Source organism: Podarcis bocagei (genome assembly GCF_964188305.1).
Source record: "Podarcis bocagei genome assembly, chromosome: 12".
Classification (NCBI taxonomy): Eukaryota; Metazoa; Chordata; class Lepidosauria; order Squamata; family Lacertidae; genus Podarcis; species Podarcis bocagei.
In genome coordinates this window covers 55,156,603-55,164,597 of record NC_138137.1, presented here as the reverse complement: position 1 = coordinate 55,164,597, position 7,995 = coordinate 55,156,603, and the positions used below count along the sequence as shown (strand labels likewise).

Below are 7,995 nucleotides of genomic sequence, written 5' to 3'. Positions count from 1 at the left end.
GACATGGGTGGTGCTGTGGGTTAAACCACAGAGCCTAGGACTTGCCGATCAGAAGGTCGGCGGTTCGAATCCCCGCGACGGGGTGATCTCCCGTTGCTCAGTCCCTGCTCCGGCCAACCTAGCAGTTCGAAAGCACGTCAAAGTGCAAGTAGATAAATAGGTACCACTCCGGTGGGAAGGTAAACAGCGTTTCCATGCACTGCTATGATTCGCCAGAAGCAGCTTAGTCATGCTGGCCACATGACCCGGAAGCTGTACGCTGGCTCCCTCGGCCAGTAAAGCGAGATGAGCGTCGCAACCCCAGAGTCGGTCATGACTGGACCTAATGGTCAGGGGTCCCTTTACCTGTACCTTTACAAATAACCCGGAGATGCATTTTAAATAAAAGGACACATTCTACTCATGTAAAAACATGCTGATTCCCGGACCGTCCGCTGGCCGGATTTAGAAGGCGAGTGGGCCGGATCCAGCCCTTGGCCCTTAGTTTGCCTACCCATGCTCTTGACTCTGCCCCTTCTCCCACAGATTCCCCTCTCTTTCTCCTGGGGTAGCTAAACCCTTTAGGTCAAACTGTGTGTTCCAAATTGCTTGTTCCGTCTTATATTCCCAACTTTCCCCTGAACATCTCGACAATAGATGCTGAAGCTCACAAACAACTAGACACAAAAGAGATTTTCCTCCTGGAAAAAGAACGGCACGCATACTCAGATCAAGAAAGTTCCGTTTTATTTAGGTGTAAGATTTGGAAACAGCTCTCCAATTCCTCCCCACCCCCTCAAAAAATGTCCCTCAACAAAACAGAACATTTTGGTGACGATTAAGCAAGGTCCCACTGTCCGTTGAGTGTTTGATATTAATTGGAAGAAGCAGGGCCTAAATAATATATTTATATATACTTTTTAATTTAAAAAAAGCATTAGGAATGTTTTACGGTTCACATGACAGATCAGAGACCCCCAACGCTCATTTCCAATTCCCTAAAAGAAGAAGAAGACGACATTGTTAACAAGGAGGCTGTCATAGTAAAGGAGCTGTTACCAAGGAGCTTTTCATAGTGAAACCTTAAGAAAGTTATCAGGCTGGTACGATATGCCAGGGGGGAAAATCCCAGGCTCAAATTTGTAGTCAGCCCAAGTTCTGAAGGATGTTTCGCACTCACGCTCACCTGTCTTTTCTGTAATGTTGCAGCAGAGACGAGGCCAGCCTGGTCTCCCCAAACCCCTGTAGAAATGGCTTAGCCTCTATCTAGCAAGCTGCTCTAAGAAGCCTCAAATAATCTATTCATAGGAAGCCTGGGCATTTCCTTCTAATCTTTCCTTCAAACTTTTGTTGACTGGTGTAATCGCAAAGTAGTAAAACACCCGAGTTGTGAACTGGCTTCACGTTTCACAATCAGCTTTATTAGACGCAGGGTAGCCAAGCCACTCTTTCTCACTCACTGCCTCCCCAGCTCTCCATTTTTAAATTGGCCTACCTCAAAGGGCTGTTGTCAGACGTGGAGAGGGTGGTGCAAGAAAACCTCCTTTCACATTTCCCGGGGCAGGAATTCCTAGCATGCTCTCTTCCTAACGCTGCGGTCAGGATTCAGGAGAGACAAAGTGCTGCTTCACCCAACACAGAGGTTATTAGACTAGGACAGGCACATCCAACAGGTAGACCGTGACCTATTGGAAGATCAGTAGATCACTGGATGGGGATCCGTGCTTGGTTCGCACCACCTCAAAATCATGTTCCTGGAGCTATGGCTACACCCCTGGGAAGCCCATGAGCTGAACCTAAACACAAGAGGCCACTCTTTCCTCTACAGTGGTACCTCGGGTTAAGAACTTAATTCGTTCCGGAGGTCCATTCTTAACCTGAAACTGTTCTTAACCTGAAGCTCCACTTTAGCTAATTGGGCCTCCCGCCGCCGCCGCACAATTTCTGCTCTCATCCTGAAGCAAAGTTCTTAACCCAAGGTACTATTTCTGGGTTAGCGGAGTCTGTAACCTGAAGCATCTGTAACCTGAAGCATCTGTAAGCCGAGGTACCACTGTAGATAGTAGTCTCTTGGGAGTTGGCCAACCTTGGACTAGGGGCTTCACTCCCACAAGAGGCAATAATGGCCTTAGATGGCTTTGAAGGAGGATTGAGCAAACTGATGGAGGAAAGAGCTACTGAGAGCTACCAGACATGGCAGCTATGCTCTGCCAACACTGCCAGAGGTCTCTGAATGGAGGCTGTTAGAAATCACAAAGCGGGAGAGAGGTGTTGCGATTGGGTCCTGCTGGGAAGCTTTGGGCAAGCGTCTTGTTGGCCACCGTGGCAACAGGACACTGGACTAGACTAGGTGGGCCTTTGACCTGATCCAACAGGATTCTTCATAGAGTTGGGAGGGTTCCAACCCCCTAAAAATGCAGGAATCTCAACTAGAGCATCCATATCAGAAGGCCACCTAACCTCTGCTTAAAAACCTCCGAGGAAGGAGAGTCCACCCCCTCTCGTGGGAGTCCGCTGTCAAACAGCTCTCACTGCCAGAAAGGTAGGTCTGAAGTTTAGCTGGAATCTCCTTTCTCGTCGCTTGAAGCCCTTGGTTGGAGTCCTACCCTCTCAGGAACAGAAGAAAACAAGCTCGTTCTCTCTTCTATAGCCCTTGATATATGTGAAGATGGCTATCTCATCTCCTAGGGACGCGGGTGGCGCTGTGGGTTAAACCACAGAGCCTAGGACTTGCCGATCAGAAGGTCGGCGGTTCGAATCCCCGTGATGGAGTGAGCTCCCGTTGCTCGGTCCCAGCTCCTGCCAACCTAGCAGTTCGAAAGCACGTCAAAGTGCAAGTAGATAAATAGGTACCACTCTGGCGGGAAGGTAAATGGCGTTTCTGTGTGCTGCTCTTGTTCGCCAGAAGCGGCTTAGTCATCCTGGCCACATGACCCGCAAGCTGTACGCCGGCTCCCACGGCCAGTAAAGCGAGATGAGCGCCACAACCCCAGAGTCGGCCACAACTGGACCTAATGGTCAGGGGTCCCTTTACCTTTATCTCCTCTTTTCCAGGCTAAACGTGCCCGACTCCCTGAACTGTTCTTCCGACGTTCCTTGTGATAACACACTTCCTTTTGGTATGCCAGGGATAAAAAGAGTGTTGCATGCAGCACTGCCCAAGTGTCCAGACTCCCTAAATCAGGAGGAGAAAAGGGCATACCTGTTAGGGTGTGAAACCTAAGACGCTGGCAAGTTAGCAATGTCATGTAACTTTAAGTAGTCAAGCTCGTTAAGTTGTTAAGTTGCTCAGTATAAAAAGAGTGTTTGTTTTCTCTGTGTGTGGGGCGTGAAGCAAAAATGTCCGAAAGCTCCGGAGTTGTTTCTGTTATCTTTCTGCAATAAACCTGTCTTTGGAAAGACAGGCTTCCCTGTGTCCTTATTTCTTTGCTGCTGAGACTCTGAAGCTTGTACTGCAACAAGAATCTCTGCACTGGACTTAATTAATACTCTGCAAAGAGAGCTGTTGCTGGTGGCGCAGCGGAAGCGTTTACTGGACCAGTACAGAAACTCTCTTAGGTTATGGACTCCTTCTACGTTTCTACAGCTGTATTGTGTGCAGAGAAAGTGAAAGCAGCTTTCGGATGAGAGAAGACCGGCTTGGTCGTAAATCCAGCTCTTAAAGGAACTGAGAGGCTGGAGGCGTCTGAAAAGTGAGTAAGACAAATCCCAAGGGGAAAGAGAAGCAAGGGTACACAGAGGGAGTAGCAGCAGACCCCAAGAATGGCAAATGAAAATTTCCAGGTTCCCTTTACAAAGTTGAACTCTGCTAATTACGTGCAGTGGTCTAAGAGGGCTCAAGTCTGGTTGGAAGCCAAAGAAGTGTGGGCTGACTATGTCCAGAGGCGAAAGCCGTTTGTGGCTGTTGCAGCAGATGCCACAGCAGAGCAACAGGCTGCTGAATATGCTCAGAACAGGGAACATGATAAAATGGACACTAAAGCTAGATGCATGTTGATGGTATCGATAGACGATTCCCAATTACCTCATGTGGAAAATTTAAGGTCCGCATTTGAAATTTGGGAAGCTCTTAAGCGAATTCACCATAGAGCCACGCCCGGAGAGAAGGTGAACATTATACGTGCTTTGTATGAGTTGAAACTGAAGCCAGAGGATAGTGTGGTTGAACACACGTCACAGATGACTGAGTATTTCAACCGACTGTCATCTTTAGGTGTGAATTTTCCTGAAAATATTAAAGTTTATACTCTGCTTAGCAGCCTGCATGCAGAGTTTGAAAACTTAGTACTAACTTTACAAGTTTTGCCAGAGGACCAGCTGACTATGAATTATGTGACTGGTAGATTGTGTGAACAAGAATATCAACATCATCGAAAACGTATTGATAATTCAAATACCCCAAGGGCTGGATGTTCAGATAATTCCCAGCGTGGGGAAACTAGCAGGCAGAGCTGTAGGGAAGCCTCACAAGTGTCTGCTATGGCCAGCAAGTCATGTTTTCGATGTGGAAGCAGGTTTCATTTGATAGCAAAGTGTCCAGAAAAGCAACAGGAATTACAACAGTTCAAGGCCAGTTTCCGGAGTTACAGGGGAAGACGACATGAGAACTACAAGAATCAACGTTCCAGAGGGGGAGCAGGTGCTGATAAGGGACTATCTGCAATGGCAGCACAACAGAGTCCTAAAAGGAGCCAACAAACCTTGAAGTGGATAATTGACAGTGGAGCAAGTCACAGTTTAGTTCCAGCGACATCTAGGGGCCGCTTGATGAACTGCAAGACATTGCCAGTTGCAAAAACCGTGACTATAGCAGACAATAGTAAACGAGAAATGAACCTCAAAGGCACAATTTATGTTAACTGTTTGCAAACTAACCTTCCTGTTTTTGTTCTTCCAGGAATGAAGAATGGACTTTTGAGTGTGTCATGCCTGGTAAAAAGTGGTTTTAAGGTTGAGTTTGAAAATGATGTGTGCACCATTTCGAAACAGGGGAAGGAGCTAGTTAAAATTCCCTGTGAGGATGGGCTTTTTATTTTGGATGAAGAGCAGTTAGCAGCAGGTAGATGTTCAACAGGTGAAGCGCAAGCTAAGTGTGTAAATAAGGCTCCTCATACAGGTTGTGCACATCTACTACACAGAAGGTTAGCTCATATATGCTTTAAGTATGTAAGCAAGATGCCAGATTTAGCTGAGGGGTGTAACATTAAACCCTGTCCAAATTTTCTGGATTGTTGTGCTTGTAAACATGCTAAGGTTAAGACGTGTAACTATCCTAGATCTGATAGAGTAAGCAAGAAACCCTTTGAACTTGTGCACACAGACGTGTGTGGCCCTATGCCAGTCAAATCGCTTGGAGGTGCGAGATTTATGCAAATTTTGGTGGATGACTTTTCAAGGGCTAGTTGGGTTTTCTTTCTGAAAGAAAAATCACAAGCAGCTTCCATCCTGATGGATTGGATTGAAGAAGTCGAATGTAAATTTGACACCAGGGTACGTAAAATACAATCAGATCGTGGTGGGGAATATGTGAACCACACGCTGGAGACGTGGTTAAAAAGGAAAGGTATAGTTCATAGACTTACCAATCCCTATTCACCACAGGAGAATGCAGTTGCCGAAAGAAAATTTCGAACATTACAGGAAGCCATTACTGCTTTGCTGTTTGATTCTGGACTTCCACAGCATTTTTGGGCTGAGGCTGCACTGTATGCGAATTATACTTTTAACAGAGTGTACAATAGCACAGTAGGCAACACTCCTTACTTCATGCTATTTGGGAAAAAACCAAAAATTGATCATCTAAGAGTTTTTGGATGTCGTGCTTATGTGCTGGTGCCTAGGGCACAACGTAGGAAAGGCGATCCTAGGTCTAAAGAAATGATTTTCTGTGGTTATCAAGCAAACACAAAAGGTTGGAGATTTGTGAATGTAGAAGGCAATCAAACAAAAATCACAATCAGCAGAAGTGCGGAATTTTGTGAACAGGATGGTTGGAATAAAATTCATGGAAATCCTGACATACTATTTGATGTGGTGAACAGTAACAATGAAACTCAGGCCCCAGTGCAGGTATTAGTTCCAGAACAGACTGAGGAATTTGAGTCTGAGGACGAGGGTGAGAAATCGCCTAGTTCACCCAAGTCTGTAAAGTCAGAATCTTCTAGCTCTAAAAGTTCACCTGTACAGCAAGAGAGACGTGTAAAGTCAGAATCAGAAAGTTCTTCAACTACTAGTGACAAACAGGTGACGACTAGTGATTCTGGGTCAGAGGGGGAAACTGAAGGAACATCACAGGAACTGTTAAGGCGTTCTAAGCGTACCAACAAAGGTATACCTCCTGAAAGGTACCAAGCTATTAGTGTTTGGGCTGGTTTGGCAAATTGCGAACCTGAAAGTTTTGAGGAGGTTGAACAATTACCCCAGGAGGAGGCCAGTAGGTGGCGTGAGGCCATGCAAAAGGAGTTGAATTCTATGAAAGAACTGGGTGTGTTTTCCATCACCAAACTGCCAGAAGGTGCCAAGGCAGTAAGTTGTAGGTGGGTGTACAGGATAAAGACAACAGCGATGGGGAAACCAGAGTACAAAGCAAGGCTTGTAGCTCGAGGTTTTACGCAAAGAAAGGGGTTACATTATTCCGAAGTCTATGCACCCACTTCAAGGAGTGAAACCCTACGGGCACTATTAGCGGTTGCTGCTCAGAAAGGGTTCAAAGTGAATCAATTTGATGTCTCTACAGCTTATCTTCATTCAGACTTGGCTGAAGAGCTCTATATGGAGCTACCGCCAGGATTGAAAGTTGGTAAATCAAATCAGGTATGGAAACTACATAAATCTATTTATGGACTCAAGCAATCTGCTCATAATTGGAATGAGTGTTTGAATGACGTTTTGGTAGGCATTGGTTTTAGCAGGAGCAAGGCTGACAATTGCTTATATTTCAGAAATTCAGGAGATGCTAAAGAATCTTTGCTTGTCTATGTAGATGACCTGATTTATACTTCAAAGACACAAGAACAAGTAAAAAAAACTAGCCAAAGAGTTAAATAAACACTTCAAAGTTAAGAATCTTGGTGATGTGAAGGTCTATCTTGGTGTTCAGATAGATAGGACCAAAAATGGCAGTTTTCTACTGAATCAAAAAGGCAAGATATTGCAAATGTTGAAAAAGTTTAACATGACGGAGTGTGCAGGTGTTAGAACACCAATGGAAATGGGTTTTGTAAAAGACAATGAGTTCAAGGATAGTGCTGAATTCAAGCATGCTGAAATCTTTCAGTCAGCACTGGGAAGCTTACTTCATCTTTCGCAATGGAGTAGACCAGATATTGCTTACGCTGTTAACTTACTCAGCAGAGAAGCTTCGAAACCTAGTGTAAATGCATGGAAAGGAATTCAAAGAGTGTTAAGATATTTACAATACACCAAAGATTTTTGCCTTGAATTATCTTCGGAAGGACAAGCACAGATTACTTGTTGGGCAGATAGTGATTGGGCAAATTTAAAGGATAGAAAATCAGTGTCTGGCTGTGTAATAAAATTTGGTAACTCTCTGATTGGGTGGAGATCCAAGAAACAGAACCTGATTGCTTTATCGTCAACAGAAGCTGAGTTCTGTGCCTTGTCTGAGTTATGTAGAGATCTAGAATTTTACAAATACTTGGCACAAGAGATGTATGAAAAGGCCATCACTCCAATCACTGTATGGGGTGATAATCAACCGTGTCTTAAGTTAGCACAAAATGGGCAGTTTAAAGGTCGTACAAAACATTTGGATATCCGCTTTCAAAATGTTTGTCAAACGGTAAAAGCAGGAATTGTTAAATTAAATTACTGTCCCAGTCATGAAAATCAAGCTGATGGTTTTACAAAACCGCTTGGGTTTCAGCAGCATGAAAACTTTTGTGAAGAAATGGGTCTGAAGTAATTTTGTTTTTTGTATTGCCAGCGAGAGGGGGTGTTAGGGTGTGAAACCTAAGACGCTGGCAAGTTAGCAATGTCATGTAACTTTAAGTAGTC

The 7,995-nt window shown here is 44.8% G+C and overlaps 1 protein-coding gene and 1 long non-coding RNA gene across 2 annotated transcripts in view; both read right to left on the bottom strand.

Annotated features, from left to right (window-relative positions):
- Positions 1 to 704: 704 nt before the first annotated feature.
- The window catches only part of ZBTB47 (zinc finger and BTB domain containing 47), a 416,665-nt gene continuing 409,374 nt past the window's right edge, over positions 705 to 7,995 (bottom strand). Inside the window, exon 8 of the mRNA XM_081163706.1 lies at positions 705 to 3,181. The gene's annotated coding sequence lies outside the window, so the exon portion shown is untranslated. The remainder of the gene's footprint in view (positions 3,182 to 7,995) is intronic.
- Positions 705 to 7,995, bottom strand: part of LOC308569772 — a 126,942-nt gene continuing 119,651 nt past the window's right edge. Inside the window, exon 2 of the long non-coding RNA XR_014000837.1 lies at positions 705 to 3,019. This is a non-coding gene — a long non-coding RNA (uncharacterized lncRNA). The remainder of the gene's footprint in view (positions 3,020 to 7,995) is intronic.